General features: G+C 41.0%; 1 long non-coding RNA gene across 2 annotated transcripts in view; it reads right to left on the reverse strand.

Moving 5' to 3' along the window:
* Nucleotides 1-11,044: 11,044 nt before the first annotated feature.
* LOC140737245 (uncharacterized) overlaps nucleotides 11,045-17,328 on the reverse strand; it is a 34,517-nt gene continuing 28,233 nt past the window's right edge. For both annotated transcript variants that reach the window (XR_012101086.1, XR_012101087.1), the window contains one exon: nucleotides 11,045-11,147. This is a non-coding gene — a long non-coding RNA (uncharacterized lncRNA). The remainder of the gene's footprint in view (nucleotides 11,148-17,328) is intronic.

Genomic DNA, 17,328 nt, shown 5'->3' on the forward strand with positions numbered 1-17,328 from the left:
TAACTGTATGAAACGGAACTAGCTGTTCACACTCTTATGTTATGTTTGATGCCAAGCTGAGCCTTGGATCGTGGGTTTATGCCATCAACAAATGTGCCTATTTCCACTTCCATAACATCTTCACTGCCTCATTTTATCTGCTGCTGAAAATCCACCTATGCTTAGATTTGACTTGAATAGATCAGGGGTTCCCGACCTGGGGTAGGTCTGTGGTAGTAGGACCTGGTTAGTGGTAGGGGTCCATGGCATAAAAAAGATTGGGAATCCCTGTTCTATATGATTTCCCTTATTCTACATCCAAGGTGATATGTATGGGGTGTCCAAAAAGGGGTAGCACCTCTTGTGAAGGGGCTTGTCATGTCCATTCTGGGGCAGTTCACTCACCTTTGGTCCCCACCGCACACTCAGCTCTCACCTGTGCTGTCTGCATGTGATAACGGCCACTCTCTGGTGCACCACTTTGATAGATGTACCACCTTGACCATGTGAAGATAGTTGGTAGGTCTCATACCCTGGTGAAATAGGGACAAGCCTGTCCCAGCAGGTGAAGTCAGCTCTGGCAGACTGGGCAGACCAGATCAGATAGATAGATAGATAGATAGATACTTTATTCATCCCCATGGGGAAATTCAACATTTTTTCCAATGTCCCATACACTTATTGTAGTAAAACTAATTACATACAATACTTAACTCAGTAAAAATATGATATGCATCTAAAATCACCCTCTCAAAAAGCATTAATAATAGCTTTTAAAAAGTTCTTAAGTAGTTTACTTAAATACATTAAGTCCTAACCCCGGCACTTTAACATATCTTACTCCTGGCGGTTGAATTGTAAAGCCGAATGGCATTGGGGAGTATTGATCTCTTCATCCTGTCTGAGGAGCATTGCATCGATAGCAACCTGTCGCTGAAACTGCTTCTCTGTCTCTGGATGGTGCTATGTAGAGGATGTTCAGGGTTTTCCATAATTGACCGTAGCCTACTCAGTGCCCTTCGCTCTGCTACCAATGTTATACTCTCCAGTACTTTGCCCACAACAGAGCCCGCCTTCCTTACCAGCTTATTAAGATGTGAGGCGTCCCTCTTCTTAATGCTGCCTCCCCAACACGCCACCACAAAGAAGAGGGCGCTCTCCACAACTGACCTATAGAACATCTTCAGCATCTCACTACAAACATTGAATGACGCCAACCTTCTAAGGAAGTACAGTCGACTCTGTGCCTTCCAGCACAAGGCATCTGTGTTGGCAGTCCAGTCTAGCTTCTCGTCTAACTCTACTCCCAGATACTTGTAGGTCTTAACCTGCTCCACACATTCTCCATCAATGATCACTGGCTCCATATGAGGCCTAGATCTCCTAAAGTCCACCACCATCTCCTTGGTCTTGGTGATATTGAGACGCAGGTAGTTTGAGTTGCACCATATCACAAAGTCCTGTATCAGTTTCCTATACTCTTCCTCCTGTCCATTCCTGACACACCCCACTATGGCCGTGTCATCAGCGAACTTCTGCACATGGCAGGACTCCGAGTTATATTGGAAGTCTGATGTGTACAGGGTGAACAGGACCGGAGAGAGCACAGTCCCCTGCGGCGCTCCTGTGCTGCTGACCACCGTGTCAGACCTACAGTCTCCCAGCCGCACATACTGATGTCTATCTGTCAAGTAGTCCACTATCCAATCCACCATGTGAGAGTCTACTCCCATCTCCGTTAGTTTGTGCCTTAAGATCTTGGGCTGGATGGTGTTAAAGGCACTAGAGAAGTCCAGGAATGTAATCCTCACAGCATCACTGACCCCATCCAGGTGAGAGAGGGATTTGAGATCAACAGTGAGATTCAATGGCCGGAAAAGCGGTTGTGCAAAGCTTTGTGGAGAGCAAAGGGCACAGCAAGGCACGGAAGTCATGGTCATCTACCACAAGCAAAGAGAACACCAGTTTGTGATGTTTGCTCGTATCACTGGAACTGGATTTCTGAGGTTGAGAGATTAGAACTGCCCCAGTGCAAGGACTTTTCCACTTTAAAACCTCTTTCACACAGATCTCCTGTCACTGTTAGATATGTCGGCCAACCAACATTCTGAAGTAATCCAAATCTCCAGTTCTTGTCTGTGTTCAAAACTCATATCAAGTCTGGGCATCAATGATTGGCGTATAACCATATCTATATCTTTGTCCCTATGATTGGTAATCTATATTGCTCCTGGAGAAGTACATCATAGATTTTTAAAGAGGGCACAGCCTCAGTATAGAAGGACTTTCCTTTAGAACAGAGATGAGGATGAATTTATTTAGCCAGAGAGTGGTGAATTTATGGAATTCATTGCCATAGATGACTGTGGAGGCCAAGTCACTGGGTATATTTAAAGCAGAACATAAAAATACAACTGCAGATGCTGTGGATCAAAGAAAACCTACACAACGCTGAAAGAACTCGGCAGGTCAGGCAGCATCCGTGAGAAAAGAGTAGCCAACGTTTCGGGCCAAGACCCTTCATCAGGAATGAAGACCCTTCCTGATGAAGGGTCTCGGCCTGAAACGTTGGCTATTCTTTTCTCACGGATGCTGCCTGACCTGCTGAGTTCTTTCAGCGTTGTGTACGTATAGTTAAAGTGGAGTTTGATAGGATTAGTAAGGATATCAAAAAGGTTATGGAGAAGGCAGGAGAATGGGGTTGAGAAGGAAAATAAATCAACCATGATGGAATAACGAAACAGACTTGATGGGCCAATTGATCTAATTCCACTTCTATCTCTTATGGTCTTTTATTCTTGTTTCCAAGCCCCAAGCTCCTTATCCCTCTGATATAACTAAGCATCTCTTTCAGCCTCCTACCCATTCACAATTTAAATCACCCCAGAATTGGAATATCTTACCAAGGTCTCAAATATCTGGAATTCCTGAACTAAATCTGTCCATCTTCCTTCCCCTCTTTGGTGTTCCCTAAAATCTACATCTTTTGATCATTTGCTTAATGTTTCTTTATCTGGCTTTAAAACTTTTAAAAATTATCTGATAACTTCCCGTGAAGTGCCTTATTGTTATGTAAGGTTCAGCAAGTATGTAGGGAATCTTCATAAAGATGTCCAGTAAAAGTATTGAGTTGATTAGTATTAAGATATATCTGCTCTGCATATTAATGCCAAGTGTTCACTGCACATCATCTAACCTTTTTCTCATAAGGCACATTCCTCTTCATCTCTGTTCTGAAAGGACATCCTATTCTGAGGCTGTGCCCTTATTAATGTGCCTGGCACATTTTGCTTCAGTAATGTGTGAGTAGAATAGACTTACTTTTGGGACCAATCAAAGTTAAAAGTAAATTTATTATCAAAGTATGGATATGTTGTCATAAACTACTTGAGATTCATTCTCTTGCAAATATTTACAGGGAAAAAAGAAATACAATGGAAGTTTATGAAAATCTACATATAAACAGAGATTGACAAACAACCAATGTGCAAAATAGGACAAATAGTTTAAATAAAATCAATTCTGTAAACTTAATTTGTAAAGAGTTTTTGTAACATCCAAAACAGATAATTTCAAAAAAGTTCTATTTCACTTCCCCACAATTTTCTTAAAACTTGTATAAGATATTCTGTTTATATGCGCAGCTACCTGGTGTATTTCATGGATCTGATGGAAATGAACAAGTACTGGGTGTTCGATGGGTTTTAGACAGGTACATGTCAACAGGTTTTAGACAGGTACACGTCAACGGGTTTTGGACAGATACATGTCAATGGAGTTTAGACACGTACAGGCTAGTATTATGTCATTGCTCATTTCATTTGACAGTTACTGTTGAAGGACATTTAGCTAAAGATCTGTCAGTCAACTACAAACGTACAATACACATGTGCTTGTGATATACAGTACTTTGACATATTATAACATCTGAAAATTTTATTCAAAAGGAGAACTAGGTGGCCTCCTTATCCAAAGTTTCAGAACCAGGTTTATTATCACTGTGTTATATGACATGAAATTTGTTGTTTTGCAGCAGCAGTGCAGTACAAAGACATACAGTAGTATGCATAAATCTTAGGCACATATACAGTATATTACTAGGGTGCCTAAGACTTCTTTACAGTACTGTAGTACATTTATATATTACACTGTACAGCTGCTGCAAAAACAGCTAATTTCATGTCATACTTGAGTGATTATAAACCTGATTCTGATCTGGGTCTCTCAAGTGGATTGAGAATGGGAAGAGGCCAGGGAGAGGGGAATCATGGTTGGGAAAAGGGGAAGGGATAGTGAAGGGAATGGGAAGCAGCAGGAAGACATTCTATAATGATCAATAAACCAATTGGAATCAAATGGCCTTGCCTGTTGTCTCAGGGCTGGGTGTGTCTGCACCTGTGCAAACTCCCATCCTGGCACTCTGTCTCTGCCACTTTCCACAAACCCCTCCCACCGTGCTCCACCCTCACCATTCCCACCATCCTTTGCTCTCACCAGATTTACAAACTCACTTTCCAGTCCACTTTGACAACTACAGTACCATGCAAATGTTTTAGGTATCCTAGCTAGATATATATATATCAAGTCAAGCCACTTTTATTGTCATTTCGACTATAACTGCTGGTACAGTACATAGTAAAAATGAGACGTTTTCAGGACCATGGTGTTACATGACACAGTACAAAAACTAGACAGAACTACGTAAAAAAAACAACCCAGAGAAAATATATATATATGCCTAAAACTTTTGCATTGTACTGTAAAATTACTAGAGAACATAGATCATTACAGCACAGTACAAGTACTATGGCCCATGTTGTTATGCTGGTATTTTAGCCTACTCTAAGATTAATCTATCCCTTCCCTTCTACACAGCCCTTCATTTTACTATAAATGTTCTACGAGTTAGATAATAAATAAATAAATAGTACAAAAGAAAAGGATGATGAGGGTTTATAGGTCATGGACAGTTCAGAAACCTGATGACATTTAAGTGACATTTAAGGTTTTTAATTCTGTTGTGGTAAAAGGTTAGAACCCTGAAGTTACAGTTGTTTTTTTTTAAGTGCTGTGCAATTTAAAAGCTATTTTACCTGGAGTAAATCACACTGAAATTGATTGTAAGTGATTGATCCAAATGACCATTTCAAGGTGGACAGAAGAGCAGAAGTAATAAAGTTTCAGTGATAGAAGCATTGCATTTCACTCATCTTAAAGCAATTGGATCTGTTCAACGTGATGAGACGTTTTAGTGCACAAGACAGCTCTTTTCACTAATGCTCTCACAAATTCCATTGCTTTCAGTCTGTGACATAGAAGGAACAACACAATGCAGTTTATCTACTCATGCAAAGAACCCAGGCCAGTGTTCTTCCTTGACATAGTCATTTTGATCAATAATTTGTAAGGAACCAGTTGAGATCTCCAGGAGGGATTTCCTATTGTAGGATGATTGTGGACCAATGGTTTGAAATGGTAGTTTCTCCAATGCACTTCCCACCAACTGAATGCAGAATTGCCAAATGTTATAATGTGGTTTACTCCTGTAGAGTCTGGTTGACTGTACAGTGAGATGCTGAATACTACGGGCCGACAGAGATTGCCCATGAAGGCTTTTCAATAACATTGACAAGAACAATTGGCAAGGTATCTAAAGATGCAACGCACACAGAATACTGGAGAAACTTAGTAGCGTCTATGGAAAAGAATAAACAGTCGACGTTTTAGACCAGGTTCCTTCATCTGGACTGGAAAACAAGGGAGAAGGTGTCAGATTAAGAAGGTTGGGGAGGTGAGGAAGAAGTACTATACAAGATGGCAGGATATAGGTGAAACAAGGAGAGGAGGAAGTTAAAGAGCTGGGAAATTAATCGGTGAAAGAGATAAAGAGCTGGAGAAGGGGGAATTTGATAGGAGAGGACAGAAGACCGTGGAAGAAAGGAAAGGGGGAGGAGCAGCGGGGGGAGGTGATGGACAGGTAAGGGTATAAGGTGAGAGAGGAAAACAGGAATGGGAAATAGTAAAGCGGGGTGTAATTTCCAGAAATTCAAGAAATCAATGTTCATGCCATCAGGTTGGAGGCTTCTCAGATGGAAAGAAGGTGTTGCTCCTCCAACCTGAGGGCAGTAGAGGGGGCCATGGACTGATAGGATGGAATGGGAATGGGAAGAAGAATTGAAATTGGTGGCCGCCGGGAGCTCCTGCTTTTTGTGACTTTTTTTCCAAGCTCGATGAAGTGGTCTCAAAAGGTGCTCAATGATGTGGTCTCCCAATCGATGTTGTGTCTCACTGATATACAGGGGGCCACACCAGGAGCACCATTTACAGCAGATGACCCTAACAGGCTCGCAGGTGAAGTGTTGCCTAAAGAGGCAGCAGTCTTAACACAACAGGAGTGAACAGCAAATTTGAAGACATGGCAGAGATCTTCTGCTGGCCAGTCGTATGTTCTTAAGGCAAAGAAGTTAAATTTCTATGAGACTTTATCCGCATGTAGAGAGCAGTCAAGGTATAAGACCGTAAGGAATAGGAGTGTGCTCATTTATCCCCTGTAACTTCCTCCACCATTCAGCAAAATTGCAGTTGATCCTCTACAATAGGGGTTCCTAGCTTTTTTATGCAATGGACCTCTACCAAGGGTCCATGGACCCCAGGATATGAATGTCTTCTCTACCTCAAAGGCAATTTTATTGCCTTTCCCCATAGCCCTTCCCTCTTTTATTATCTAACAATCTTCAATCTTTGTTTGACTGATGTCCCTCCAGTGTGGAGAATTCCAGAGGTTCACCCAATCCTTAGTGAAAAAAAATTAAAGGTGTAAAGATTTATCGCATGTCCATCGAAACATTAAACATTCAGTGAAAAGTGTCATTTGGACCAACACAGGAAACAACCACAGCAACAAACCAAAGCAACCAGAGCAAAATAAGCCCCTTTCCCATCCTTGTTGCACACACACACACACACACACACACACACACACACACACACACACACACACACACACACACACACACACACACACACACACACACACACACACACACACACACACACACACACACACACACACACACACACACACATCCATGGCCCCAGATGCCCTGAGAAGGCTCAGTAACTGATGCCGGCTCTTCAGAAAGCACAGGGAGAGACAGCACCAAGTCATTCTGCTATTATACAGGGTCCACCACAAGAACATGAAATAGAAGCAGGACCAGGCCCTTTGTGTAGTGAGGAGAGGCTGTTGATGGGGAAAAATTGCAGTCAACAGGATGAGTCGCAATGTAAAAGATGGACAAAATTGAGAAGAGTGAATGCAGGACTGAAGGTATATTTGAATACGCGCAGTATACGGTATGAGGTAGATGAACTTGCAGCACCGTTGCAGATTGGCAGGTATGATGTTGTAAGCATCACTAAACCATGGCTGAAAGAAGATTATAGCTGGGAGCTTAATGTCCATGAGACACATAATGTACATATAATGTTTTGATACAAATTATATCAAAAGGACAGGCAAGAAGGCAGAGAAGGCGGCATTGTACTGTTGGTAAAAAATTAAATCAAATCATTAGAAAGAGGTGACATAGGGTTGGAAGTTGTTGAATAATTGTGGATAGAGTTAATGAACTACAAGGGTTAAAAGACCCTGATGGGAGCTGAATACAGTCCCCCAAATGGTTGTAAGGATATGGTCTACAAATTACAGTGGGAGATAGAAAATGCATACCAAAAAGGCAATATTACAATAGTCAAGGGGGATTTCAATATGCAGGTATATTGGGGAAATCAGGTTGGTACTGGATTCCAGGAGGTGGAATTTTAAGAGTGCCGACAAGATGTTTTTTTGGAGCAGCTAGTGGTTGAGCCCACTTGGATCAGCTACTCTGGATTGTGTGTTGTGCAATGAACCAGAACTGGTTAGAAAGCTTAAAGTAGAAGTACACTTAGGGGCAAGGGATCAGAATATGGATGAATTCACTCTGAAATCTTGTGAAGGAGAAGCTGAAATCAGATGAATCATTATTACAGTGGAGTAAAGGAAATTACAGAGGTATGAGAGAAGAGTTGACCAGAATTGATTGGAGAAGAATGCTGGCATGGGATGACGACAGAACAGCAATGGCTGGAGTTTCTGGAAGCAATTTGGAAGGCACAGGATATAAACATTCCAAAAATGCAGAAGTATTCTAAAGGCAAGATGACACGACCGTGGCTAATAAGAATAGTCAAAACCAACTTCAAAGCCAAAGGGAAGGCAGAGCAAAAATTAGCTTCTCATTGGCAAATTCTGAAAATACAATGACTACTTGTTACAGGGAGAATAAACTGAGGATTCCTGGAATGGCAAGTCTATCATGTAAAGAAAATTGACTAAGATAGGCCTTCGTTCCCCATGATTTAGAAGAAGATGAAATGTTCTTATTGAAATATACAAAATTCAAATAGGCCTCTGTAATTCTTGGAGGAGCACCATAAGTTACTTCTTCCTGATCACTGGAAGCTTAACTTTACTGTGGGAGTAAATGGCAGGGAGAGGGTGGGAGATGGGGTAGGAGATATCTGGGGTGTATAGATGTGGATGAATGTTGTGTGTGTGTGGGGGGGGGAGGGTGGGGAGAGACAGAGGCCAACATAATGTCAGATCATTAAATTTCTTTTGATGTTTCATTTGGGGTTCCTGGAGAAGACAACTAGTCATCTCTTGTACTAACTCTTGTAAAAGTCCATCACAGAGGAATTTGATCCTAGCATGCATTTCATGAATAACATTTCTATTAGTCATTTCATAAACACTTTGAAGATCTCTTGCCCTGTTCCAAACCTTGCAAATATAATGTTGTTTCTCTCTGACGGCATTGAGGAATGTACCTTTATGAGCTGGTGCCTTCCTGTGATTGCTGCACAGCTGCTTTAGGAATATAAACCAGCTCAATATTGCTTTCAACATTTTGATCAAGTTTGCACTTTATTGACAGGAGATAAGTTGTCGGTGCTATAAAAACAACAATACTTTAGCAGACTAAACAAAGGTGAAATCCAATTTCTAGGCGTGGAACCTTAATATCAGACGATATTCTATTTGTCCTCAATAAGACTAATTCTATTTGTTCTCAATTCAGCACCCTACAGCATCCCTGAGAGAAATGAAAGCAACTGTGAGGATGCCTGCTGGCTCTGTAGAATCAGAATCAGGTTCAGTATCACTGGCATATGTTGTGAAATTTGTTGTTTTGTGTCAGCAGTACAATGCAATACATAATAATAAAAGAAAAACTATAAATTACAATAAGAACTATATATATGTATATAAAAGTAGTGTACTTGGGTTCATTGTCCATTCAGAAATCCGATGCTGGCGGCCAGAGGGAAGAAGCTGTTCCTAAAGAGTGTGTCTTCTGGCTCATGTCCCTCCTCCTTGATGGTAGCAATGTGAAGAGAGCATGCCCTGGGTGATACGGGTCTTTAATGACAGATGCCCATGATGAAATATTTTTGTTGATAGTTTAAATTACCAACTATTTCCAGTTTCTTAGAGAGTGAATAGTGGGGATACTGAGATAATCACGTTCAAAACTGTAGTGACATTCCTGGCACCGACTTGTAGATATACAGATGTTATGTGTAGTGTGTCAGATCTAACTTTTGACCTCACATAGGACCTTGACAAAATGGCACCGGAAGCTACAGTGGATTCCCATATTTATTTCTAAGTAGTTGTATTTGCACGACATGACAGAAAGAAGGCCGAAGGTCAAAGTTCAGAGCTTGGCCAGTCCTGAGGTTGGAAGTCTGTAGGTCGAAGACCAAAGTTGATAATTGCCGAGGTGGAGACCTAAAGGTCGAGCCTGAGAATTCAGGTCAGGTCAGGGACTGGAGATTCTATGTCTGTGAGTCTGAGAGTCTGGGACCTAGGAGTGAAGGCCTGGAGGTGACCTGTCGTGGGGTTAGAGGGTGGATGGATGGGAGGATGAAGAAGGGGTTTGTTTGGTTGTTGTTGGCTTGCTTTGATCAGTTATTGCTACTGCTGCTGATAGTGTTGTTCTGCTGAACATTGTGAGCATGCTAAGTTGGTGCTGGAATGTGTGGTGACACTTGCTGGCTGCCCCCAGCATATCCTTGGGTGTGTTGGATATTAAGGTAAACAATACATTTCTCTGTATATTTTGATGTACATGTGAAAAATAAATCTGAATCTGAAACTTGCCAAGGTGGTACTTCCCTGCGGAGTTACAATATTGTCTGTGTTAATTTTGTCTAACATTCTGCAAAAAATTTCAGCCTCCGGCTTTGAAAACTTACTTTTTGTTTTTCCCGTTGTTTGTTTGATGACTGACAGAGTGCTTTGTTGCTGTGAAGAACTGCTGGCAGTGTTCACCACAAATAGCTGAAACCATTCCATCTGTGTGGTTTCTCACTCAGTGTCAGACAAACAACTTCAAAAGCAGATCTAACTCTGCATTTCATTTAAAAGCTGTGCAAAGACTGTAAATCGGCATTGCAGTCCAAAGGCACCCAACTTCACTGCAGAGAACCTTTCAATGGAAGTGCCACTCAAATGTTTATTCATTCTATGTGAAATCCATGCACGTTTCACACTCTTTATTCTAGTGATCCAGGTTTGAAACTGGCCTGGAATGAAATCTCTAAGCACCTTCTCGGTTAACTATGCTTGGAACGAGCTTGACCAGTTGATATAAATATTCTCACTTTGAAAGACAATGGAAATAAATAAATTATACATCGTAAGTGACTATTGCATGACTGGACACAGGAGAAGCATTGTTGGAACAATGAGCAATGCTGTTGGCTTCTGTCAGTGCTTGGTATTATGATGATATGAACAAACACTACATCTCCATCACTGATTCAGATTCAGACCCACATTTACTTATCACTTGTACTCTACATCAAACCATACAGTGAAAGCATTGTTTGCACTCACAGAATATGAGGCTTTCTATACACCAAGAGCACACGATAATGGATATATTTTGGATCAATATTTTAATTTCAATCTGCATTTGATTGTGAGAGATTTAATAAACAATGACAATATCTATTTTTATTTTTATTTTGAATAATCTCCACGGTCATTAAGGATCAAACCGAAACTTCAGTGATGTATTTCGGGGCAGTCCGATGTGGCCTGGAGGTGCTCCGTTCTAGGATAAAAGGAAAGACATCAAGTTTAAATTCAAGTTCAGCTTTATTACTATTCAGCCATATACATGTACACCGACAAGCGAAACAATGTTCCTCCGGACCAAGGCACATATAACTCACACACAAGACATAAAGTAATATTACCACAAATAGTGAAATATATTCTGTAAGATTAACATTTAGTATGTTCATTTATGAAGCAAGTTAAAAAGTAATTAGTATATCACTACTGGCACTTCATAAGTGAGGAGACCTGGGTGGTGGTGGGGAGTTCAGTAGTCTCATGGCTTGGGGGAAGAAGCTGTTTCCCAACTTATTGTTATAGTATGCCCTGACTAATGGCAGGGTATCAAGATGTTTGGGTTGGATAGGAGGAATACTTGACAATGCTAATGGCCCTGATAAATATCTCAGATGGGTGAAAGAGAGACCCCAATGATCCTCTAAGCAGTCCTTGCAATCCTTTGTAGGGCCTTGCAGTCAGATGCCTTGCAATTTCCATACCAGACAGTGATCAAGTCAAGTCAAGTCACTTTTTATTGCCATTTCGACCATAACTGCTGGTACAGTACACAGTAAAAATGAGACAATGTTTTCAGGACCATGGTGTTACATGAAACAGTACAAGAACTACACTGAACTATGGAAAAACAACACAGAAAAAAAACTACACTAGACTACAGACCTACCCAGGACAGCATAAAGTGCACAAAACAGTGCAGGCATTACAATAAATAATAAACAAGGCAATAGGCACAGTAGAGGGCAATAAGTTGCTGTCAGTCCAGGCTCTGGGTATTGAGGAGTCTGATGGCTTGAGGGAAGAAACTGTTACATAGTCTGGTCGTGAGAGCTCCAATGCTTCGGTGCCTTTTCCCAGATGGCAGGAGGGTGATGCAGCTGGTCAGGGCTTTCTCAAAGGTGCTCCTGTAAAAATTGGTTAGAATTGGGGGTGTCCTTGCTCACCTCTGTCCCCTCAGAAAGAGGAGACACTGCTGTGCCTTCTTGACTAAAAAGGTGGTATTGAGGGACCAGGTGAGATCATCCATTATGTGCACTCCCAAAAACTTGGTTCCCCTAACTCACTCCATGGAGGAGCCATTTATTTGTTTTATTTATTGTGATTCAGCAAAGAATAAGCCCTTCTGGTCCTTCAAGCTGTGCTGCCCAGAAACCCCTGATTTAACCTTAGCCTAATCACGGGATTGTTTACAATGACCAATTGACTTATCAACTATTATGGCTTTGGACTGGGGAAAGAAACCAGAGCACCTGGAGGAAACGCATGCTGTCACAAGGGAGAACGTACTAAAGTCCACGATCATCTCTTTAGTCTTGTTCACGTTGAGAGTCAAGTTGTGCTTGCACCATTCTACAAGTCTTTCTACCTCCTCTCTGAAAGTTGCCTCATCATCGTTGTTGTTGAGGCCAACCCCTACCTATTATGTCATCAATTACCTTAATGCACGAGGCCTGATCCTTTATAGTTCTTCAGGAATTTCAAGCTCTTCCTATATACATGAACTGTGGAGTAATTGTATGTTATGTGCAAAATGAACAACTACACATAGGGGCACCAACAAAGCTTGAGTCTGACTTTGTGCTTGACATACTGCGATCTCAGGATGTAGAAAATGAAGCCAGTGAGGCCAGCAGGGACAAAAAGTAGGGCCAGTAGGGAGTTTGGGAGAAATCTTGTCATCCAGATACAAAAGTAGAAAAATACTGGGAAAACTCAGCTGGTCAGTCAGCATCTGTGGAAAAGGAAAATGCTAACTCTCAGGTCCAAAACTTTAATGAAGAGCACTGGATCTCTAGGAAGAATGTGGTAGCATTCGAGAATGTGCAGGAGAAATTGAATAGATAGATAGATAGATAGATAGATACTTTATTCATCCCCATGGGGAAATTCAACTTTTTTCCAATGTCCCATACACTTGTTGTAGCAAAACTAATTACATACAATACTTAACTCAGTAAAAAATATGATATGCATCTAAATCACTATCTCAAAAAGCATTAATAATAGCTTTTAAAAAGTTCTTAAGTCCTGGCAGTAGAATTGTAAAGCCTAATGGCATTGGGGAGTATTGACCTCTTCATCCTGTCTGAGGCTAGTTTATTCTCATTGGTAGGATGCTGAAGGTAATCTTAATGATATTTATAAAATTATGAGATGGATTATAGATTATCAGAATCTTTTTCCCAGAGCAGCAGGGTCTAGAACTGAAGGACACAGTTTGAAGGTGAGAGGCAGAATCTTAAAAGAGATCCGAGAGTAAAATATTTTCACAAGCTACTAGAAGACCACAGACATTGGAATAGAATTAGACCACTCAGCCCATTGAGTCTGCTGCATCATTTAGCCATAGTTGATTTATTATACCTCTTCTCCTCCCTCTCTCTGTAACCTTAGATGCTCTCACTGATTAAGAACCTACCAACCTCCACTTTAACTGTACCCAATTACTTGGCCTTGACAGACATCTGTGGCAATGAATTTCAGAGATTCACCACTGCCAGATCATGCTTTCTTCTCACTGTTGCCATGAGAAAGAAGGTATGGGAGCCTCAGGACTCACACCACTAGGTTCAGGAACAGTTATTACCCCTCAACCATCAGGCCCTTGAATCAAAGGGGATAACTTCACTCAAATTTACTTAGCCCATAAATAAAGTGTTTCTATAATCTATAGATTCACTTTCAAGGAATCTCATGTTCTCGATATTTATTGTTTATTTATTATTATATCTCTGTTTTTGTATTAGCACAGGTTTTTGTATTTTGAACACTGGCTGAACACCCAAGTTAGTGCAGTCTTTCATTTATTTTATTATGGATTTATTGAGTATTCCCACAAGAAAATGAATCTCAGGGTTATATATGGCGAAATATTTGTACTTGGATAATAAATTTACTTAAACTTTGAGTCTGGCTAAAGAATTCCTGTTCACCTCTGTTTTGAAGGGATGTCCTGCTCTTCTGAGGCTGTGCCCTCTGATGCTCTACTCCCCCACTATAGGAAACATCCTCTCCACGTCCAACCTATTTAGGCCCTTCAACATTTGGCAGGTTTCAACGAGATCCCAGTGACCAGAGGACAGAGGAGCTGGCAGAGGCAGATGCCACTACAATGTTTTAAAGGGATTTGGGCAGGTATTTTGGAAAAGAGTAGAGGAAAACAAGGCCAATGCAGTGAAATGGGATTGGCATCGTCAGGCATCAGAATTGGCTTGGAGCAGGCGAACAGAAAGGGACTGGTTTTGTGTTACAGTATACTGTTCTATGAATCTATGAATAAAAGTGGAGAAACTCCCTGGGTTACAGAAAGTACTAATGGAAATCCAACTTCGTGTAAATGCTCTTTGACATTTTTAAAGCTAGCAGTAGTAACAATAAAATGTTTCATAATATTCTTGAATGATTGGTTGCAGTATATATTCTATTAGTTTAATTATATGTAGGGTTAGGGTGATTATTCAAAGAAGTGAAAGATTTGTAGCCAGTGTATTTACAACTAGTATGACATGGGTAGAGCTAATGGCATCATATAGTTAAAAAATGGGCATTTCCCACTTGCAAATCAATTGGCTAATGGACAGTTCTCAGGAACAGAACCCTAATATAACCTGGCTGGTTAATGGTAGGTGGAAAGAGGCTCGTGCATATCATAAGCACGGACATGGGCCTATGGAGAAAAAGGGCTCTTTTTTTCAAGGTTAATAAGGATCAAGTAATTCTTCTTAGCAGCCTCGGGGGGCATTTGGTTCTTCGGACCTACTGGCTATTGTGGCAGATACCTATCAGAAACTTTACAGCCACTAGTGTTTCTTTCTATTGGAGCTCCCTGGAGTTAACACTTCTATTTCTGGATGCAAGGGTTTGCAAAGTGGGTAAGTCTAGAAATAAAAATAACCTGGGATGCTATAGAGACATACGGCACTGAAACAGGTCCTTCGTCCCAACAGGTCTATGCTGATCAAGATCACCCATCTAAGCCGGTCTCTTTGTCCACATTTGGCCCACATCCCTCTAAACCAGGGGTTTCCAAATTTCAATGCCATGAACCAATAGCATTAAGCAAGGGGTCCATGGACCCGAGGTTGGGAACCTCTGCTCAAAGCCTTTCTTATTCACGTACCCATTCAAATACCTTTTAAATATTGTTAATGTACCTGCACCAACCACTTCCTTTGGCAGCTCATTCCATATACTGACCACCTTCTGGGTGAAATAATTGCCTCTCAGGTTCCTATTAAATTCCTCCCCTCTCAACTTAAAGCTTGCCCTCTCATTCTAAACACCAACCTCTGGGAAACACCAATAGGCACAGGTCAGATATACAGGCAGATTAAGGAAAGCTGTAACAATAGGGGTGTTGTCATATGGGACTTCAACTTCCTTAATATAAACTAGAACCTTCTTAGTGCAAGAGGTTTAGATGGGGCAGAATTTGTTAGGTGCAAGGGTTTCTTAAATCAATATGTGGATAGTCCAACAAGTGGAAGCACCTGGTGTTGAGTTATCAAACTGGCCAGGTGACTATTGTTCAAGTCGGTGAGCAGTTAGGGAACAGTAACCGCAGCTCCTGAACTTAGAAGGCAGCTACAGATAAACATAAGTATGGACCTTGTGGATGAATATTAAATTGGAACACAGAAAATTGCGAGAGTATTGGGCAGGAACAAAGAGAGTTAATTGAGAGTTTTTGGGCAAGTCCACCTCTGACATGTGGAGGGTGTTTGAAGACCAGCTGCACAGAGTGCAGGACAGAAGGTAGGTTCCAGTCAGAAGGAAGGACAGGGATGGCAAGATAAGAGAATCTTGGATGTCAAAAAGAAAAAGGGAAAGTATGTAAAGCTTAGGAAGCTAGAATCAAACGGAGCTCTTGACGATTATAAAGAAGCCAGAAAATAACTCAAGAAGGGATTTAGGAAAGCTAAAAGGAGCCATGAAATGTTCACGGCAAGTAGGGTTAAAGGGATTCTGTACATACATCAAGAGTGAGGATAATGAGAAAGAGGGTAGGACCACTGAAAGACAAAAGGAGGAACATTTGCTTGGATCGGGGATGTGGGTGAGGTCTTTAATGAGCACTTTCCATCAGTATTTGCCAATGAGAAGGACGTGGAGAATATGGAAATCAGTGCTGAGCATAATGATATGCTGAGGCATTTTGAGGTAAGGGAGGAGGTAATGTTGGGTCTCTTAAAGCACATTAAGGTGGATAAGTCCTCTGGGCCTGATGGGATACACCCCAGGTTTTTCAGAGAGGCAAGTGAAGAGATTGCTGGGCCTTGACCGATACTTTCATGTCCCCTGTAGCCAGAGGCGAGGTCCTGGAAGACTGGCGAGTAGCTAATGTTGTGCCATTATTCAAGAAGGGAACCAGGGATAATCCTGGCAGTCTCAGTCAGTGGTAAATGACTGGCAAAGCATACAGCAAGGTCAGTTGCAGATGTGGGCAGAATATTCTTGGATAATGAGCAGATTTTAAAATATAGATGGGTTGCAATCTTGAAATGAGAGATTTTCATTGTCCTCTTAGCAAAAGAGGAAGAAAAAGTGAAGATAGTAAAGAATAATGGAAGAGAAAATGCTACTTGATACTATTCAGCCTTGGTTACTCTAGAGGCATTTTCTCTGTTTTTCCCAGTTGATCTTCTTTTCTACCCCTTAGGCTAAGCATTGCTACACTCCCTCCTTGTTTAGTTGTTGATCAGAATATTAGAACAATAGATTCTATACTCAGAAAGTACAAACACAAGAGATTGGGTGTATGCTGTACAGGGATATTAAGAAGGGAGTAGCATCTTCCACCCATTGAGTTAGATTAAAAAATCAACTTGGGTTTCAGAGGTACCGTAAATGGATAATGTGGCGATTTCAGATGTGTAAGTAAATGCATAGGTCACCAAGGCTATTAGCATAGAAGTGGCCATGTTACTCTAATTTTGCCTAGACCATTTATACTTCAAAATTGTATCAAGTGCAAGGTTATTACAAGTACAAGGTTATTTGACTTCTGAGCATTATTTGTTCGGAAGTCCTCTGAAAAAGTATTTGAATTATTGAACCAATTAGGTATTTAACTTCTTCACCAGCAGTCTTATCAGAAAGTTAGCTATTTATTGTCATTTTAATTAATTTACTGACAATGTCAGGAGAGATCAACCTAT

The sequence above is a fragment of the Hemitrygon akajei genome, chromosome 2, assembly GCF_048418815.1.
Source record: "Hemitrygon akajei chromosome 2, sHemAka1.3, whole genome shotgun sequence".
Classification (NCBI taxonomy): domain Eukaryota; kingdom Metazoa; phylum Chordata; class Chondrichthyes; order Myliobatiformes; family Dasyatidae; genus Hemitrygon; species Hemitrygon akajei.